Source organism: Castanea sativa, chromosome 8, assembly GCF_040712315.1.
Source record: "Castanea sativa cultivar Marrone di Chiusa Pesio chromosome 8, ASM4071231v1".
Classification (NCBI taxonomy): domain Eukaryota; kingdom Viridiplantae; phylum Streptophyta; class Magnoliopsida; order Fagales; family Fagaceae; genus Castanea; species Castanea sativa.
In genome coordinates this window covers 44,886,805-44,909,445 of record NC_134020.1, presented here as the reverse complement: position 1 = coordinate 44,909,445, position 22,641 = coordinate 44,886,805, and the positions used below count along the sequence as shown (strand labels likewise).

General features: G+C 34.8%; 1 pseudogene; it reads left to right on the top strand.

Annotated features, from left to right (window-relative positions):
* Positions 1-202: 202 nt before the first annotated feature.
* LOC142606402 (subtilisin-like protease SBT4.15) lies at positions 203-17,860 on the top strand (annotated as a pseudogene).
* The last annotated feature ends 4,781 nt before the right edge of the window (positions 17,861-22,641 follow it).

Here is a 22,641-nt window from a genome sequence, read left to right as displayed (position 1 = left end):
AATCTCTTTACTCGTATCTTTGATTAATTAGTCTATGCAAGAATCTTAAATGTATATTGGAAAAAGTCAAACGATTATATTTTAGCATGAAAATGTCCACTATATTAAGAAAACACAAAAACAGAAAAACTAGGGATGTTTAAAGAAAAATCTGAATGTAAATATAGGAACAAGAGAGAAAGCAAGAGCAGTATTGCATACAATGGAGGAATCAAAAATGGTTCGAATTTGTATGGTCAGCCTCTTCCTTCTGGCTATGCAGCTTCATTGGTCATATACTCATGGTTCTAGTGACACAGTTAGAAAGGTGAATGTATTTAATAATTTGTATGAGTTGTTATCAAGTGTTAACATATATAGTGTTGTGGGCTTTAGGCCCAACTAGTTTACTTGTTTAGCACTCTTACTTGTATAGCACTCTTACTTGTACTACACTCATATTTACTTGTACTGCACTCATATGCCTCCTATATAAAGGCACTCATGTATATTCTTTCAGTGAGAAATACAATACAATTGAATTCAGTATTTCTAACATGGTATCAGAGCCACTACTCTGACCTTTTCTTAGCAGTCTTGTCTTTATTGGTGTAACTCCGTTCTCAATATTGCTTCCGCTGTCACGACAACTGCTGCAGCCTTTCGCCGTTGAACCTTCGAGTCTTCCAGACATCGTCCTCAAGTTTCGGACCTGCAGGAGCCGCCGTTGAGGAGTCCGAACACTGCAAAGACCACTGCCTTTTTCGACACCGCCGTGAATATTGCTCCGAAAAATTTTCCGAAGGTACCACGAAGATCGTCTTGCTCCGATCTATCTTTTCGTGAAAACCTCACAGTCATCGGATTCTTCACGCGCCCTCACGCGCCGCCAGAAGTTTCTGCACTGCAGTACACGCGCCCACGCGCCTCCACGCGCCGAACCGAGCCGCCACGCACCTGCTCACGCGCCATACTGATCCTGCTGACGTCAGCCCTAGCCATGTCATCTGCCACGTCAGCCTGCCACGTCAGCATGCACGTCAGCCTGCCACGTCAGCTACCGTTGACTTTGATCGTTGACCGTTGACTTTTCTGGAGTTGACTTTTTTGCGGCCCAGGTTCTCCTTACTCAGTTTTTTGCGTAGATTTCATTTTTGCAAATTTTGCTTCTAAATGAAGAATAAGGACAGGTCTTCTTCCTTTTGCAACAATCATCGCAGACAATCTAGTAAACGCTTTTGCAATTTTTGCAAATGTTTTGGCCATAATATTGAGACTTGCTTTCAGCGCAATAAATCAGCTGTTTTAGGTTCTTCTGCCACTATTGCTAACATTGAGAGTGTCCAACCAATGGCTCTCATCTTTGCACAGTCTAAGTCTTCAGGTCGCACTTTCACCATGACCACAGATGACCTTAAAAACATCATCGCCAATGTCATTCGTATGGTTGGTAATGCATCTTATTCATCTTCTCTCTCAGCTTTGTCCGGTATGTCTCCTTCCTCTTGGCTTATGGATTCTACTTGTTGCAATCACATGACACCTCACTCGTCCTTATTTTCTGAACTTAAACCTGCACCACACCCTCTTACTATTCGCACAGCAAATGGTTCCACAATGTCTAGTCATAATATAGGTTCCGTTTCAACCTCCAACTTCTCCGTTTCTGGGGTCTTTAATGTTCCTGACCTTTCTTATAATTTGTTTTCTATGGGACAATTAGCTGAGTTGGGTTATCGAATCATATTTGATTATTCTGGGTGTATTGTGCAGGATCCAAGGACGGGACAGGAGCTAGGGACCGGTCCCAGAGTTGGGCGTATGTTTCCCGTGGACAACCTTCGTCTTCCACTTGTTGCTCCTGTTTCTATTGCCGCAGCTGCTGCAGTTTCCTCTATTCCTTCTCTTGCTCTTTGGCATGCTCGACTTGGTCACGCATCTTCTTCCCATGTACAACAATTGGCTTCTAGAGGTTTGCTAGGTTCAGTGTCTACAGAAAATTTTGATTGTGTTTCATGTCAATTAGGAAAACAACCATCTTTGCCTTTCAATTCTAGTAAATCTATATCCACTGATATCTTTGACCTTATTCATTCTGATGTTTGGGGACCTTCCTCTATCTCTAGTATTGGTAGATCTCGATATTTTGTTGTCTTTGTTGATGATTACTCTCGCTATAGCTGGATCTTTAATATGAAACATCGTTCTGAATTATTGCAAGTGTATTCTAATTTTGCAAAAATGGTTGAAACTCAATTTTCTAAACGTATCAAAATTTTTCGATCTGATAATGCTCTTGAGTACACTCAATATGCTTTCCAAGCTGTTTTGCATTCTTATGGCACTGTTCATCAACTAACTTGTCCAGGTACCTCTCAACAAAATGGTAGAGCCGAACGAAAACTTCGTCATATTCTTGACACTGTTCGTGCTCTTCTTCTCTCTGCCAAAGTTCCTGCTCCTTTTTGGGGCGAAGCTGCTCTTCATGCTGTTCATACTATTAATCGCATTCCCAGTCCTGTCATCCAAAATCAAACTCCATATGAGCGCCTTTTTGGGTCACCTCCAGACTATCACCACCTACGCTCATTCGGCTATGCTTGTTTTGTTCTTCTTCAGCCACATGAGCATAACAAACTTGAGCCTAGGTCAAGACTTTGTTGTTTTCTTGGTTATGGCGAAACTCAAAAGGGGTATCAATGTTATGATCCTATTTCTCATCGTCTTCGTGTCTCCCGCAATGTTGTCTTTTGGGAACATCGCCTCTTTGTCGAGCTCTCTCACTTCCGTGCTTCTTTATCTTCCTCTTCTGTCTTAGATCTATTTCCAGATGAGACACAAATTCCTTCTGTAGTCGCTCCCGACCCTCCGATAGCCGATCCCGATCCTCCCGTAGCTGCTCCTGATTCTCCTATTAACTTCTCTGTCCAACCACCAGAAATCCTTGATCCCTTTCCTAGTTCCCCTTTTAATGAACAGGTGGAAGATGAACAGGTCGAAGACGAGCTACCTAACCTTGATCCTGGTTCCCCTGCTCCTGCTCCGCCTGAAGATCATGTACAAGACATTCCACCTTGTCACTCAACTCGGGTAAGGTCCATTCCTGCACATTTACTTGACTATCATTGTTACACTGCCCTTGCTACATTGCACGAGCCTCACACCTATCATGAGGCTTCCACTGACCCTTTATGGCAGATTGCAATGAAAGAGGAACTTGATGCATTATCTAAAAACCATACTTGGGACTTGGTCACTCTCCCTCCTGGGAAATCTGTGGTTGGTTGTAAGTGGATCTACAAGATTAAGACTCGCTCTGATGGGTCCATTGAGCGCTACAAAGCTCGTCTTGTTGCAAAAGGTTTTACACAGGAGTATGGGATTGATTATGAAGAGACCTTCGTACTTTGGTTGACAACCTCAAGTTGGTCTCACATCCACCTTGAGTTTGAGGGGGGCTGTTAACATATATAGTGTTGTGGGCTTTAGGCCCAACTAGTTTACTTGTTTAGCACTCTTACTTGTATAGCACTCTTACTTGTACTACACTCATATTTACTTGTACTGCACTCATATGCCTCCTATATAAAGGCACTCATGTATATTCTTTCAGTGAGAAATACAATACAATTGAATTCAGTATTTCTAACATCAAGTATATTATATGAATTTTATAATTGCCATTCACTTCAGATAATGGAGTTCATTCGCTAATCAGAAATTTATTTTTCATTAAACATAGGCATACATTGTGTACATGGGAGAGGCACCACAGTCAAAATCCTCTCGCTTACCGATTTTCATCACAATTTACTTTCTTCAGTTGTTAGAGAGTAAGTGGGATGACAAAATATCTAAACATTGCATTCTTACATCTACTCATATTTTATTGAAACAATTCTAGTTTTTCTTTTATTTTTTACCTGGAATAGTTTCGTGTTGAAATTTGTAAATGAGATATTGAGAAAAGAGAAGATAGAAAAGAGAAAACATTAGGGTTTATGTGATCTGGCTTAATGGCCAACATCCCCAAGACAAGAGCTCAGAAGACTATATTTTCTCTTTAACCTTTCATGATAGTAAATTACAATGGAATCCATACTTATAATAGAGATACCTACAAAAGTAAAAACTAATCTTAATTTGAATTGCATGTTAAATATTTATTGTCTCAATCCCATTATTTTCTCTAGCAATCAATGTTGATTTGGTCTTCAATTTCATGAAAAGTAAATTATACATTCCAACAGTTCAACTTCATATGTAAATGTAACAAGGGTCAATGATTTGGTGGTAGGCGAGGGTTCCATAATGTTTGGGAACTTATCAATATGGATAGCATTGGGCTTTTCTATGCATATAAATTAGTTTTTAGGGTATAACCATATATGATATGACATCACAGCTAGCATGCAACATACTGTCACATTTGGGTAGACAATTAAACCATCAAATTGCCCTTTTTTCAGTGACCGTATTGCCAAACAGTCTAGAATATATAGCTACACAAAGAGTTTTAATGCATTTGCAGCAAACCTATTACCAGATGAAGCTGAAAGACTACGAGGTGCACACTAAAGACATCTTGTTACACAACATTTCTTCTCTTTTTCTTTATTTCTCTTGGGGTGATTGTCTTATATAATTTGTATACATATATGCATCTTTTACAGAGAATGAAAACGTGGTGTCGGTGTTTCCTAGTAGAATGCGGAAACTTCATACAACAAGATCTTGGGATTTCTTAAGATGCCTCTCTCAGTGAAGAGAAATCATCAAATCGAAAGTAATATTACTGTTGGTGTATTAGATACGGGTAATAAATTAAGACTTCTCATGGAACTTTAACTTCCTCCTTGTTACATGTCATCAAGGAGGATTTTTGATAACTTTCTTAATCTTTTCTATTTCCTCCCCTTATTTTTTAGGAATTTATATTGATGCTCCAAGTTTTAACGACAAAGGACTAGGACCTCCTCCGTCAAAATGGAAGGGTAGATGCCAAATAGCGGGCAATGTCACCGGCTGCAACAAGTAAACAATCTCAATCTCTCTCCTTGATTGTGACCAACCACAAAATATTATGCCTAGTAACACAATATTTGAATTTACAACCTTCTTTTTCACAATAGTTAATACCGCGGTGCACAATAAGAAGTATGTCGGTAGGTCAAAATGAAAGTGATATTATTCCAATCATGACGAATCTTATCAACAATTCTAAAAATTAAATATTGTGTTTCAAACATTACTCAAAATGAAATTGAAATTTAAATAATACATCTTGTTGTAAAAGTGAAAGCTTTAACACCAATTTGTTAAGAATAGCGAAAGCGTAAATATTTATTTGTTGAGTGTGTGTATCCAAATAACAATGGGTTTATACAAAATAGAAAATTGAAAAAGAAACAATCACACAAAGAACAAAAATATTTACGTGGTTTAGTTTTTGACTTATGTCCACAAGTAGCGTTGAGAAGAAAGTTTCACTAATAAAAGAAGGTGATTACAGAGGTGGTAATAAAAGCACTCACAAAACCTAAGCCCCAAACACACCCAAAGAGCTCTCCCACACCAGAAGCATGTGACTAGAGAAGCCTGAAAATCTCTAAAACAAAGTTAGAGCTTAAATCTCTACCGAAGAATAGAGAAAACCTATTCTAGTAAACAAAGTTTCGGCTCACTCTAATGACCTCTCATCAATTTGCCACATAACATATATATTTATACAAAGTAAAGTCAGCTAGGGTAAGAAGCAAAACCAAAGTGGGAGAATACAAGTCCTAATTTATGTAGGACAAGGTCAATGGGATATTATCCCATGTGGATCTGATTCAAGCAACTAATAACAAATCTCCACCTTAGCTTGAATTTAGTCAAGCTCCACAAATGAAACTTCTCCACTGCCAAACCAAAGGCCCCAAGGACTATCACAAACTGTAAACACCAATCAAGTCCAAGAAATACTTGAACTTATGTTAAGGAACTAGGTTGATCATCATATCCGTTGGATTATTTGATGTAGCAACCTTTCTAACTGCAATGGTGCATTAAAATACAATCTCACTAATGAAGTGATATCTGACATCAATGTGTTTGGTTATCTCATGATACATCTAATTTTTAGTGAAATGTATGGCACTCTGACTATCACAAAATACAACTATATCATCCTACTGTAAACCAAGATCACCAACCAAACCCTTTAACCAGAAAGCTATCTTCACTGCCTTTGACACTGTCATATACCCTATCTCTATAGTTGACAAAACAATCATTGATTGTAATGTAGCCTCCCAACTGATGGCACATCCATATAATGTGAAGACATAACCTATCCAAGATCTCCTGTTATCACCAACAAAATCAGATTCCATAAATCTAACATTGCTATTACTATCTATAGAAACCCTTTTATACCAAGCCAACATCTGTAGTACCTTTCATATATTGAAGAGACTTAATCTTCTCACCCAAAGCAACAATCCACAAAGTTTTAACCTCAAGCTCCACTTACTCACCGACAACGTAGTTTTTGACTGTCCCAATACTCTCTTTTGACTGGTCAACAATATATAGCAGACGTATCAAATTTCGCATTTCCACTAATAATTAACACTTGGGATCCTAGATCTATACACCACAACCTATAACATTTTATCCCCAATGCATAGCCTAGGAATATGCACTTATTTACCCTTGGTTCAAGTTTACCATCATTCACATGAGTATAAGTAGATTAACCAAATACTATCAAAATATATGAAAAAATGAGCCTTACATTCAATGACAGTTGATAAAGACCTATTTACCAAATAGGATGCCATATTTATTGCTTCAACCCAAAAGTCCTTAGACAAACCAAAATTTGAAAGCATACAACAATCCCTCTCCAAAGGAGTTTTGTTCATATGTTCTACAACCCCATTTGGTTGTGGTGGCTCATGAAGTAAGTTCTAGCACTATTGATATATGAATATAGTAGAATTTTTTATGTGCAGTGTCTCACTTTACCTTCATTCTTGCAGAACTCATCAAATTCACCTGAGTAATATTCTAAACCATTACCTATCCTGAGACACTTAATCTTTTTATTAGTCTACTTCTTAATAAGAGTCTTATATTGTTTGATGGTTACAAAAGCATTACTTTTAGATTTCAGAAAATACACCATAAATTATGCACTAAACTTAACCCTACACTGCTTGCCAAAGATGCAATGATCACAAAAGTCCAGCTTCCCAATCGTTTGACCATTCAACAAACCTTGCTTTCTTAATATTGACATGCTAGCCTCACTCATATGGCCTAATTACATATAAAGGAAGCGAGTATTATTTGACTCTAGATCTAATGAAAATTAGGGCACCCTTACTAATTATCAAAACTCCACCTTCACCGGTGTATTTGTACCCTTAAGAATCGCATATACCCAAAGACATTATATTTTTTCTCAAATCTGGCATATAATAAACATCAAACAAAGTTCTAACAACACTGCCATTAATCTTAATTCTCACGGGTCTTATCCCCACAACCTTAAAGGTCACGTTATTTCCTATTAGAACTTTACCATCACTAATTGACCTATAGGTAGTAAACCAATCTCTTCTAGGAGTCATATGATAGGAGCAAGCCGAATCGAGAACCCAAGCGATGCCAAAGCAACCAGTAGAAACTGATAGAACTATATCATCATCACCCTTAGAATATTGACCTCTGCAAAACTAGCTACATTACTAGTATTAGAAGTACACTCTTTCTCCTTTTTCTCTTTGAGTAGTGTGCATTCATTTGTCCAATATCCTTCCTTTTTACAGTAGTGATACTATCCATCTCTAGACTTTGATCTAGATTTTTCTCTATTACTACTAGAATTTTCATTGGATCTACTTCTGGCAACAAGATCATCAGCCCGATTTTTGCCCCAATTTTCATAAATCTTCTTTTTCAATTCCTTAGAGTTTAATGCATCTTTGACATCATCAATTGAAATAGAATCTCTTCCAAAACCATATAACGTGGTGTTGACAAAGTGCTCAAAAGAATGAGGTAACAAACAATTAAAAAAAAAAAAAGGTTTGATCCTCATCATCTACTTTGCATTCAATATTTTTGAAATCAAGAAAAATTCTATTAAATTCATCAAGATAGTCAAAAACAAATCTACATTCTTTCATTCAAATGGTGTATAGTCGTTGTGTCATATACAAGTGGTTTGTAAGAGACTTGGTCATGTACCAACTCTCCAACCTAAGCCATAATCCTACAGTTGTATCTTCCTCCACAATCTCTCTAAAAACCTCATCTGCAAGAGACAACAAAATTGCACTATGTGCCCGTTCCAAGAGATCTTATTTCTCTTCATATCTAATAGTGTTGTTGGCAAAGCATTATCACCCTTTAATGCTTTCCATACTCCTTGCTACACTAATAAAGCAGGCATCTTCACATGCCATAGACTAAAATGATTCTTCCTGTTGAATTTTTCAATCTTAAATTTTACTGTCGACACTACACAACCAAATACATCTAATGAACAATCTTGACCCAAAACAAATAACCCAGTGGCGGAGCTAAGATTTCAGTTCAGGGAGGGCAAAATTAAAAGTAAATCTAATATGAAAACTATTAGTTAATATTTATAACAAAATAAATAAACAATTGTAATTTGTAAACTAATGTAACTATCAAACAAAATCTAATATAAATGTAAATTGTAATATTTTTTGTCAATCAAAAAGTGTTAAGAGTATAGCAATATACCTACAAAATAGTATATAGGTTCACTTTTCTTGATTTCTTTATGTTAGTTTGCTTAGACCCCTAAATACACAAATTAGTTTAACCTAATGAATTAGCTAAGTATTCACTTAAGTTAAATATGAAATCTAGGTTGAACACATGCAAACATATTACTTGGTGCAAAAAAGTAAAGAATACAGTAATATGATGACTCAAGAAAACCAATAAAACCAACCGTTTTAAGGTAAAAACCTGTGGAGGATTTAGCTATCCTCAAGGTAAACAAATCCACTATGATTGAATGAAAGATTAGAAAAGATTTAAACTCTAAATCTAAAATTACCTCAAGTAGAACTTACTAACACGACTACGTGCAGCTCCGACTCCATGGACTCTTCTATCTTGGATTTTCTTAACATAAACTCCCCATTAATGACTTTGAGATCCCAGTCAAAAGCTTCAAATCACCATCAGTTGTTGATCTCGTAGTAGCAACTTTAGATCTACCTGTTCTAATGATGTGAGAATAATTTCTGGTAGTGACTTTGAAAGGAGAAAGTATGGTAGTTTTTAGATCTCACAAGAGCACCTCCAAAGTCTTCCAAGAGCTTCTAAAATGTAATTAGGGTTTTCCTTTTATACCTTGTAGTGTTGGAATGAAACCCTAAACATTTTCATGGGCTTGGGCCTGATTTAAATTCTACAGAATTAACTTATCTGCAATTTTTGATCGATCAAGTCTAATTTTCAATCGATCTAGCTTTACAGATGTCACACCCCAAACCCAAAAGGGTCCAAAGCATGAAAGATCGAGCCTTCAAGAGATATTGTAGCGATTTTTTTTTCTTTCCATTTGATAAAATAAATAAATATATTGATATTTTCACAATATAAGTTAGAGCTCTATGACACACTTACAAACAATACAAACTACAAATCACGTGTCTCCAAATATACACGAAAATCCAAAGCTCCAAATAAATAAACACAAAATCACAATCCTCTCTAAGATATGTAACCTCAACAGAAAATCTAGGCCTATCATGCCCAAGGCTACAAACTCAAGAGCCCAACCTCCAGTAGAATTAGCTATGGCCTCAAATAATTTAGTAAATTGAGCACCAACAATTAAGCACAAATCTCCCACTTAGCATAGTACTCCAATCACCACTAGTAACTAAGCTCCATGCCCGACGTAAAACTAATTTATTTGTAAACTATTAGAGAGTGGAATAAGCTAAAGCCCAATAAGTAGCATAATTAGTGGGGGTGGGGGGAAATGCAAGTCTTATGATAATGGGCATTTTACAAAACATGTTATACTTTGGGAATTTCAATGAAGATCCAGCAAATTCATTTTCATTGGTAAAATGACAAGAATGATTAAAACTATGCAGCACAAAGCTTTCTTAAAATATCTCAACATGAAACTACATACTATATACTGTGAGCTATCAAAACACCATTCCAAAACCTGAAAATCCAACCCAACGCCACGTGACAACGCCATCACAAAGACGAAACTAATCTGCCGTCACAAAGCTGGAACTCATCGCCGACACACAGCCAGAACTACTCTGCAGTCACAAAGACAGAACTATATGCCGTCACAAAGATGGAACTAATCTGCTATGACTAAGATGGAAATCATCACTGTCACAAAGACAGAACTCATATGTCGTCACAAAGAAGGGTGCTAAGATACTAATGTCACACAAACTATAGTATCTAGCTAGGTAATCACCGGGTAATCACATGTCACGACACAAGGGTAAAACATAAAAAGCTGACAGATTACATGAATTCAAAACATAGTTCTTTTCCAAGTAGTCTCACAAAACCTTTTAATATCCAAAGATATTCACAAGCTTCTCAAAGTCTTCAAACTCATTTCTTGTGAAGAAGTTTTTGTATCAATTTCCCCAAATATCACAAGTCAAGATAAAGCATCTTTAAATCTTTCAAATAATACACTAAATCCATAAAATCTACTCTTAAGAATTTAATCAAAGATGCTAATCTTTTTCATGCTAACAAATCATGCATTTCCCCAAATTCAATAAGAAATATGATGCACTTTTATATAAAATATATATAGTAGGGTCACAATACAACACTTTTTAAGAAAACATAGTTCCACAAATAATTTTCCAAAATGTGTTTGACCCAAAAACAACATTTATGCATCATAGTTATTTTCCAAAAAATCCTACTAAAAAGCTACCTGCCTCGGGAGGCCAACCAATTTTACCTCAACCGGGCACCACCACTTAAGCAAGCAATCCAATTACTAGGTCCATCACCAAGAATTTTGAAACCTAGAAACACAATGATCAAGCCTATTAATAACAAGGTCTATCACAAAGTACCTTGAAACTCATCTCCATAAATCGAAAATGGTGCCCTAAAATCAAATCGAGGGCCTAAAGCCTAGCTTGACTATCCCAAGGCACCTATTCCCAAGGGACATCAAACAAGCATACAAGTGATTCAAATGACCATAACACAACCAAAGCATTTAAATACACTATTGCAAGAGATTAAACCAAACCATTATTAAAATTAACTAAGTAAAACACATGTCGAAGATAATTCAAGAATTTACAAGCCAACCCACTCAACTAAGGTTTCAAGTAAATTCCACAAAATCCCAACATACTTGTCATACTTTCAAATTCACTACACAACAGGTCAACCCATTTTGTAAAAATTGTTTGGTCCATGAAAATTTATCTAATTAACTTGAAATCAAATAAGAATAAGATCTTATGTGTCTAGTATGTACCATCAAAATTCAGCTCATAATAATTTTTCTATCATTCATTAAAAATCCTGCAGTGCATCTTACTCAAAAGAAAAATACTAAAATTTTAACACTATGCCAAAAACTTTGAGACTTTATTAACCATGTGTTAGCTCAAATTAGCAACTAGGATTATAGCCCATAACCTCATGTAACAATTATCATGAAAACAAATCAAGCAATCCAACCCTAAAACTCATAGAGGCAATATACCAAACACTTGGCATGCACAGGCACATCCTCAAACCACCACGGCAAGTAATAGTTGACAATTCATCAACTTCTTACACATGACAAAAATCATTCCAACAACTCAACTCAAAATAGAAATATCATCATAAAACGCACAAAAGTCAGCTCCTCCTTCCTCCAATAAACCAAGTGCCCAAAGCCTCCATGGTTGAATACCATAATACCAACTATCACATACCCACACCTCAAAACCACACCCAAAAATAGTAGTTAACACTACCATATTGCTATTCCCAACCATTGGATCAACCCCACACAATCATTGAGCCATAAACGAAATAATCAAGGAAGTGGGTCAATGGAAAACTCACCTTAAAATCATATTTTAAGGTAGCCAAAGCTCATGGAAGATCATACTTGTTGGATTCAAGTTATTGAGGAGGTTATTTGAAGTGATGGTAAGGATATAAAATCTTCAATGGTTTGGCCATGGAGGGTGGTTAGAAACAAGTAGAGAGAAAAATACAAAAGAGAAGACAAGGGGGAGGAAGAGAATGTGTAGGCTTGGAAGGGGGGGGGGGGGTGGCTGACTTATGAGAGGGGCTTAATTACAACTTTGCACCAAAAATATCTTGTGCTAAATTACCACTTCACCCTTAAGGTTCCTCTCATATTTCATTTGGCCCCATAAATCACTTAAGTATTCATAAGTCCTCCATAAAATAGTTAAACACACAAATAAAAAATTAAATAAACTCCAATTTAGATATTATTCCATTTCAAAAGAAAATTGCTTTAAAGAAAAATATTCGGGGCGTTACAACAGAATTTGAGTTCTCCTTTCTGTAGCTTGAATGTTATTGAATCTTGATTTATACAATCTTGAGCAATGTCTAACACCTAATATAGACATGTTTTTGTTCTCGGTTTGCCAATATACACAAAATAAGAATCTAAACATTTAATCCAAAATATAGAGAACCTAACACTTAAAATATATATATATATATATATATATATATATATAATTGAACATTTATTTCTACTCTTAATTACTAGTATTAAAATTTGAATTTATAATAAAAATTCAAAGTTTGAAACCACAAAAAAACCAAGATATGGAAGAGGGAAAAAAATAGTGATGGTTTTAGTGTCTTAAAGACCATCAAGTAACAAAGCCAAAAAAATAAACCATCAAGTAGTTTATTACTATTATTTATTATGTAAAAAATATGGGACCCACTAATTAAAAAAGTACAATAATGCTAGAGTCACAATTTTTTTTTAAATTTTTTATAATTGCTTAAGTGACTAGATGTTAATGGTAAATAAAAATAAAAATAATTAAAAAAATAGAAATACTATGTCCACAATATTTTCACTGTTATTATTGACTACTACAGATGAGCACAAAAAAAAAAAATTCAATTGTGGATTCAAATTAGAATCAATAACAACTTATCATATATGAATATAATTTGTTTTAAAAATATTATGGATATAACACTTCTCATAATAAATGGTGGATGAAAATAAGAACACTAATATTTACCAACCTTCTATTTAAATAATATTACCAACTTAACTACTATGATATAAAAATGGTTGTGCCTATAGTATTAACAAGATGGGAAAAGCAAGAAGTAGCGTGACTTTTAGTGAGAAAAGTAAAAAAACTGAAACAAACTTTTGACTTTTATGTGAGCTATATGCTACTTTTGTGTGGTGCTATTGCTAGCTTAGTTTTGTTTGATTTAACTTAGAATTGGAGAGTGTTGCTTTGTAATTATTTTATGTTAGGAGGGGCAAGACGTAGATCAAGGCATACATGAATAATGTTTTTTGAGCAGTCAGGGGGGCAGTTGCCCCCTCTCGCCTCTCGACTCCACCGTTGAAATAACCCAAGGCTTTGATACTAGTTTGTAGTAATAGCTGAAGCTTTAACAACAATTTGTTGAGAATAGCAAAAGTGTAAATATCTAATATTTGTTGTATGTATCTAAATAATAATGGGTTTAGACAAAATAGAAATAGAAAACAGAAAGAACAATCACACAAGTAACGCAAAGATTTACATGTTTCGGCTTTTGGCCTATGTCACATGCAACATCAAGGAGAAAGTTTCACTAACAAAAGAAGGAGAGTACAAAGGTGGTACTAAAAGCACTCTCGTAAAAACTATACCTCAAATACACCCAAAGAGCTCACAGACACCAAAAACACAAACAAAGTCACAGCTTACTCTGACTACTACTGATCAATTGTAGAGAGTATTTGATATTAAATAATATCATATCAAGTCTAATAAATGAGAGATATGTCTGCAAAAAAATAACTACCTCACAAACAATAAAAGACATGTCTTAGTGGATAATTATTTTTACATATATGTCTCTTGTTTATTAAATTTTGATATGGATGACATGATATAATTTGATTCAACTTACTATTTCCATAATTGCTGCATAACTTATATATATTAAAGTTACAAGTATAAGTCGGCTAGGGTAACAAGCGAAACCTAAGTCGGCAATCAAAAGTCCTAATTTAAGTAGGACAAGGTCAGTGAGATATTGTCCCATGCAGCGCACATAAGGTGGTTATAAAGCACCTGATTCAAGCTACTGACACTTCTCTACATGCATGGATCTTTCATTTAATTTCCAAGCTATTCACCCTTTTATGCAGCAAGGTAATAGGTGCAACATTCTACATCAACGACCCCATCAGTGCTAGATCAAATCGAAATCCATCCCCAATAGATGATGATGATGGCCACGGCAGTCACACTGCATCCACCATAGCAGGTGCCTCGATAGCAGGCACGAGCTTTTACGGTTTAGCCAAAGGCACAGCTCGAGGTGGGGTTCCATCAGCACGCATTGCAATGTACAAGGTGTGTTGGAACGGAAGTTGCAGTGACATGGACCTTTTGGCTGGATTGGACGATGCCATTGATGACGGAATTGATGTGCTATCAATATCTATCGGAGGGGGCGCAAGTAGCTTTTTTAAGGATTCCATTTCAATCGGTGCTTTTCATGCAATGAAGAGGGGGATTTTCACAACATGTTCAGCCGGGAATGACGGCCCAACTTTGTCTACTGTAGAGAACACAAGTCCTTGGATAATGACTGTTGGTGCTTCTTCCATTGATAGGCAGTTTAGGACTCCAGTTGAAGTTGGAAATGGCTTACAAACTGATGTAAGTCGCTTCTTTCTTTAGGGACGGTGTACAAAGTTTTGCTACAGTAAAACTTTTAAATAATATAGCACTAGATTTATAATATTTAATCTAACAAAAAATATGAAAACATTTCAATGAAAATGATCCTAAAGCAACTTGTGTCATTAATTATGATGGTCTTGCTTAGTAAAGGAGTTCCTCTAGGTGGTCATTTTCCATTTCACTTGAAGCATGTGGAATTAACTTCATAGTTAAGATTTTTTATTTTTTTATTTTTTTATTTTTTTATCTAATCATGTACAGAGTGTCACAGTATTTAAAAGATTTTAAATGAGGATGATCCTATAAATAAATAAATAAAGAAAATTGTCTCATTTAGATTGTCACAATATTTAGTAAAGGAGTGCTTTTATCTAGGAGCATGATCCTATTCCATTTCACTTTATCATAATCGCATTACATTAACTGGGGCATTGAATAACAAGGACTTTACATCAACACATTTTCACCTAAAAGGAAGATGTACCCTCTAACCACCGCGGGATTAGCAGCCAGTAGTACCATATCTCCAAATTTATCTCCCTGGTAATTAGAGAGCACTTTCAATTTCATGATTTATACTGTAATTGAAGATCACCAAACCTAATATACTTTCAAAGTCAGACTGTTACTATTAGTAGCGCTAATCAATTAAAGAATTGGGCAGGGAATGTATTTATGGAACTCTGGACGCAAAAAAGGTGAAAGGAAAGATCGTGCTATGCAATGAATCATCAGATGAAGCTTACATTAAGAGTATAGGTGGAGCCGGGGACCTCGTATCTCTCGTAAAGAAGAAAGATTACAGCTTTGTGACAGTCATCCCTGGTGCCTATGTTGATTCTAGTTTTGCTAACAAAATTATTACATATGTCAATTCAACCAAGTAAGTAAGAAGAATCAAATTTGTTATATATAAAATGCCCCCCATAAGTGCTAGGGGGTTGTCATTAATTAGAATTTTTTTTTTTTTCTTTTTGTTTTGACCAAAGTATATTCTAGGTTCGTACTAATATAGAGTTCGCCTAGAGCCTGGTTTTTACTCCTATATATACCTTATTCAGGGTTCATTATAACTTGTAATTCTTCAATAAATAGAAAAATAACTCAATATATTAACTTTCTTTACTGATTTTTTTTTTTTCATTGGTAAAATTTTCAGAAACCCTCAGGCTGTCATATACAAGTCCAAAACAATACCCAATGCTGCTGCACCCTTTGTGGCTTCCTTTTCATCCCGAGGTCCGCCCAAGATCTCTCGCACAATACTTAAGGTAAGCTTTTGCGATGATAAACGTTCTAGGGATAAATTTGTGTTCTTTTTTTTAGCATAAATACTAGTATGATGGTTTTAAATTACGTTTGATTTGCAGCCGGATATTGTGGCACCTGGAATAGATATTCTAGCTGCTAACTCTAAACTTAAATCAGTAACTGGGTATATTGAAGATGACCGGTTTTATGTGTATAATATACTCTCTGGAACTTCAATGGCTTGCCCTCATGTGGCTGCTGCCGCTGCCTACATCAAAACATTCCACCCTAATTGGTCTCCTTCTGCAATTAAATCGGCCCTAATGACAACTGGTTAGTCCCCTGAAATTCTCCCATTTTAACTCAAGATGTGTTAAAGATGAGTGTCATTTTACAAGAACCACCATTAAAATGGTGTCAATAAGAGGTTTTTAATTAATGTTTATTTCAAATTCTCCAATGCCATCATACTGCTCATTGTTTACCAACAATGTGGATAATATGCCAATTGGTTTAGTATAAATATTACTCATGTTAATATGTTTCCATTGTTACATGACAATCTGTAAACTATTTAATTAAAAAATAAAATCTTAACTATGAAACAGACTTTCTCCATGATTAACGGAAATAATTATTTTCTAATAAGAAATGTATGATATTCATTTTATTAGATATGTTAAAGATACTAAAAATTTTATTTCATAACCATTACAAACCAATGTTTCAATATTAACAAAAAATAATAATTTAAATATTTATTTATTATTTATTGAAGATGCACCAATGAAATTCATATTGTTTAGTTTGTAAACTTCTAGTAGTAAAATTTGTAATAATCTTAACATTTGTATTCCTTCTATATAAACACATTGATCCAGATATCATCTCAAATTTTCCAAAAAAATGTTTTATTTAAAAAATGAGGCTTTTTGAGTGTTTTATAATTTTGTTTCTTGATTGACGATCAGCATCTGAATTGAAAATTAAGGATGACCAAGCTGAGTTAGCCTATGGGACTGGCCAAATTGACCCGATAAGAGCACTGCATCCCGGTTTAATATATGACATGTCAACATCCGACTACGTCCGCTTCCTATGTAATGAGGGCTACACTGGGACAATTCTACACTTGTTCACTGGAAAGATCACCAATTGCTCAAGTGTCCCAAACATTGGAGGACATGATGCTCTAAATTACCCACCCATGTATTTTCAGTTTAAAGACAGTAACTCTAGTATATCAGCCATCTTTCATAGGACAGTAACAAATGTGGGCTCTAGAAAATCTACATACAAGGCAATTGTCAGGGCACCGAAGAATCTCAAGGTCACTATTATTCCAAATAAACTTGCTTTTAGTCAATTGAACCAGAAAAAATCTTTCAAGGTTGTGATACAGGGGCCACCACTGTTGCTTACAATTAACCAAACGACAAGTTTATCAGCATCATTGGAATGGAGTGACGCTACACATAGAGTCAAGAGTCCCATATTCATTACTCTGACTCCACCAACATAGATGTAGGTGAGATTTCTTAGGCCTAATGTCTAATAAAGCAGATCTTCTGCTTATATACCACCCCTCCCCTCCATTTCATTTGTTATTTGTTATTTAATGGTTTTTTTTTTTTTTTTTCAATGCAAAAGACATGAACATATTTGTATTTGCAAATTACCATTTGGTTGTGATATATAAACTAATTGAACAAAATACATTAATTAAAAATGGCCAAAAAACCTTATTCAAAATTTTATGATGAAAGAGTGCTCCAATGAGCGCTCACTAGGTAGCTAGATAGAGCAGTAAAACGAAAGAGATTTAATTAATTATTTCTTACAAACTACTCCTCCGATGTTCATCCCTATAGAGCAATTTAGATTGCCATACTAGCCTGACAACTCCCATCTTTACCTTACATAATTGCTCGCATAAGCTTGGCACAAAACACCTTTAACAGTTTAACTTGGCCACTCAGTGCATAAAAGTTGAAGCTCAAGTCCAAATGAGCAAAGTAATCTCCTTATGTGAAATCATAATTGTGAACACATGAATCTTTCTTCAGTTTCTTAGTTATAGGCATGACTGTTATTTGGATCTTGAAATGTCCTTTAACCTCAGCTTCTATCAAGTTAGTGTTGCGAAGCCTTGTGATTGCAACACTTGGTGATGTCATCGACTACCACTTAGTGCCTTCACCATCAAGTTTATGGGTTCACCATTGAAACCTAGGGAAATGTGGTCATTGGAGTCGTCCCAAATTAATGTATTCTATTCTTGGCGCCAATGAAGAGAGTGTGGGTGTCAAAGAGAATTCCTAGAGATTGGACCCAAGTGAAGTCCGGCTTCATGTTTCGGTTTCTTTTTTTAAAGAAGTGTGCAGTGATATGTAGCTTAGAATAAAAAACAATACAGAAGTACTGGCCTCTTTTGCCATGAAGTAAAAACTGATTCCATCTTCACCAACAAATCGTGGATCTTGGCACACGGCACCAAGTGGGTTGCAATTTGATCAAATTTGCATGCATCAATGTTATCAAAATTCGCTTAACTCATATTATATATTTTCAAGACCTAGTGATAGATTTAGTACACAACAATTTGTTAGCGTAGGCCAATTATCGGATCTAGTTGAGATGATAAAAGTCGCACCAATTGTATGCATCCAATTCTTGGAAAATGTTAGAAGTGTTATCACCTGTTTTTTCAAAAGGCTTATAAAATGACAAGGTAACAAATTTGATTAGTGTTATTATTACTTCAATAATATAATAAATAAATTTTTGAATAAATTTTTTTATTTAATTCTTTACACACATGAATCGAGATATCTATTTCTATTAACTTGATCCAATAAGATTATCATATATAAGTTTTGGAAAATTCTTATGTTTTCATAAGCTTTCGAAATATGATTTTTTTTTTTTTTTTGTCGACACAATTATTCTATAATAATTTGATTTTTAGACTAACAAATACGGCTAATCTAAACAAAAATATGATGATAGACTAGTCCTTAAAGAAGGATTAAAAAGAATCGCTTATTCAAAAAATACTTTTAGACCGAATCATATATTGATACTTGTTAATTTAATTCCTAAAGACCAAAGTGTAAGGATATATAAATTCCCTTTAAAAAAAAAGTATACAGATAAATTTACTACCTAACAATGATGGGGGCAATCACTAGGACAATTATGCTGCATGCAATAGCAGTGAGGGTAGTTCGATCTTATTCATGAGTCCAACTTTCTTTCCTTCAAAATTTGAAGCTAGGGGAGGTGGAGGGAGTGGATGTTGTTAATGGAAGTGGAGGTGGTGAAGAATAGATAGTCTTAGATAGGGGCGGAGCTGGTGAACAGTAAATAGTGGTAGAAGGTGGTGGTAGGGGTGAAGAATACATAGATAATTTCATGATTCCATCTATTGTAAACCTCCTTCTCTGTATATGCAAGGAACGACATGTGGCTAGTCACTCTTTTCATGTTTTTCTTGTAGTTGACGCTTATATTTTTAAGATGTTATATCCTTTCCTTTCCTATCATTTTCTTTCAACTTGTTACATCTGCTCTTAATAATTGTTTTTTGTCATCAAACTAAGATACCAATTGATTTTTTGGTATAGAAGGAGGTCGAATCCTAAATTTTTTATTCGACGATAAAAGATTTTAATTGCTAACAACATGCAGCAATTGGAGTTGATCACTTGCTACATCATCAAGACCCATTCTTCCTGAAATTAAATCCCACTAATAATTTTTTTTTTCTTTTAGAAGAAAATGCTCCTAATACTTTTTAAAAAAAAAAAATTTGAATTCCGTCTAGGATTTCTCAAGAAACCAAAACTAATCAAGTAACTCTCGTTTTATTTCAGTAAAACAGTACCTGCTGTTTCTTTTACAAAACTGATCTATAAATTGTCACTTATCTCTTTGAAGTTTGAATATATATTTCATCATAAAAATTTTTATTGTATTAAAGGTATTAATTTGACAATAAGTTTTTTATTTTATTTTTTATCCTCTATCATATGTATTTCAGACATTCTAAAGTTTGATTTCATATACGTTTATAAGTATAATACGTGTATACTAAATGACAGTATTAGGCACTCCCAACTACTCCTTTTCAACAAACTATTGATTGAATAAATTATTTTTATGTGATATGACACTGTAATAACATATAGGTAAATTGACAATTTTTAATATTTTCAACGAAGACATTTAAATTCAAATCTCCTTCTCTCCCTCTCTTTCCTAATTGTACAACAAATCTTAGGTGGCAGACTATTACTAGTTATAATTTGAGCCTATCCTTAACACATTTTTATCCATCAATAATAGCATTATCACCTAGGATTTGTTGGAAAATTTATTAAAAAGATATGGAAGTTTAAAATGGTTGATGAGGAGTTAGTGTGTGATCTAATTTGAAAGCTCACCTTCATAAGGAGAGAGGCTCGATATTCATTTATAAGTGTGAAAATTTAATGGGATTAAGTATAATGTAAGAAAAAATGGACCACACGCGTACAAGGGAAGATGAAGGAAAGATGTATGAGAATTTGGTCCTCGGTCCAATCATGTTGAGATTGTTTAAATAGATATTTTCTTTTTTTTGGTAATTTTTCATTGTATTGCACCACCAATACTTTTGGTCCTTAAATTTTAGGGTAAGTTTCATTTTGGCCTTTCCAAATTTTGTAGTATGTGTTAGGGTCATATTTATTATGTATCCTATGACAAAATGCACTATACTTATAATTGGGTAGGTCCAAGACATGTTTAGGATATCAAGAAGTGTGTTGATCAGTCAAAACAAGTGATATCATTAAAGATATGAAGATTCAACCAAGGAATAAGTGAAAAAAAGCTAAAATAGTGAAGCTCGATACTAGTCTCAATACAAGCATCTATCGAGACTTAATGAAGAATTTTCAACACAAGCTTGACACTTTTCGATTTATCAAGCTATGCAAATCTGCAATTCTCAATTCAGAATTTTGGCCCATGATGACTTGGATTGCTAGGGTTTTGTTCACTAAACTCTTAGAGGATATAAAAACTTTATTTTAAAGTCATCAAAGATGCAGAGACTCAGATAAGAGAACTCATATATTCTTGGAGAAGCTACTGCGTTCTTGTACACTTTAGGCTTTTGTAGCCAAGTGCTTCTAGATCTTTGTTAGGGTACTTTTTTTTTTACACCTAATTCTATTTGAGTACCACCTGTTTATACCACTAACAAATTATTGGGTTTTCCCAAATATTTTTGCTCTATAATGAACAATTCTTTAGATTCTTAAACCTATTACTATAATATTACAAGCTCATGAAATTTATGAATTATTTATTCTCAAAACCCATGGCAATCATCTTATAAAAGCCCACGGAAAGTTATTATTAGACCCATGACATTTATTTATTTCATGTTATAAACTCATGTTCACTATCTATCTTACGTCACAACATTCATAATATTTATTACCAAAACTCGTGGTAATTATTCATCCTACATGTCCATTATGATTATCTATAGAAAAACTCATGAGAACATCACATTATTCCATCAAATCATAGTAATTGTTACAATACTTATTTAAAACTCATGATAAATATTATTCTTAAGAAAAATATTGGAGGTCATTATTTAAAAAGCCACAAAGAAAATATTATTTACAAAATAATCCATAGCAAAAATTATGAGAAACTATACAAGTTGTTATTTGAAGCCCATGGAAATTAATACCCAAAATCTATCATAAATATTTATTAAAACTCATGGATTCATTTTATTTCCACTAACAACTAAAGCCCATGAGGAGTAAAAAACCCATGGCAAAGCATGTCTTTAATGCCCATTTTGTAGGACCAAGAATCTCATGGAGTAGGGAACAAGCCTAAGCAAAGAAAGAGTCATGTGGCCCAACTAAAAGTATTGAAATGGAGCAAAGTTCCAACCCAAAAAAGTCCCCAGCAAGGGGCTTGAGAGAGGGCAACCAGCCCTTGTTCATCCCTAACCAAAGAAATAACTAGAGGCCCCTACAAGAGAACCAAGCCTTTGAGGATGAAATAGGGGTTGTCCCATCAGTTTTCTGCCACCCTCTACCTGACATGAGTAGTGCCCAAGAGCTGTCATATCAGCTGAAGTCTAAAGGATGATGGGACTCCATCATCTTCCTCAAGATTGCACCTCCAATGAAAGGGGAGCTGAAATCAAATTATCCAAACTTCAACAAATTGACGCTACAAGTGTTAAAAACGTTCAAGACGTGATTCATGTGCCAGGCACATGAATCCTAAAAGGGAAAAATTGGGAACATGTGGTTTGGAGAGCATAAAGGGATCTCCAGCGGAACCTTCTGAAGTGGACTTAAACTTTAACACCTAGCTTGGAGTGTTGAATCCTACTTCCTAGGGTCAAAATCTCAGTTACAGC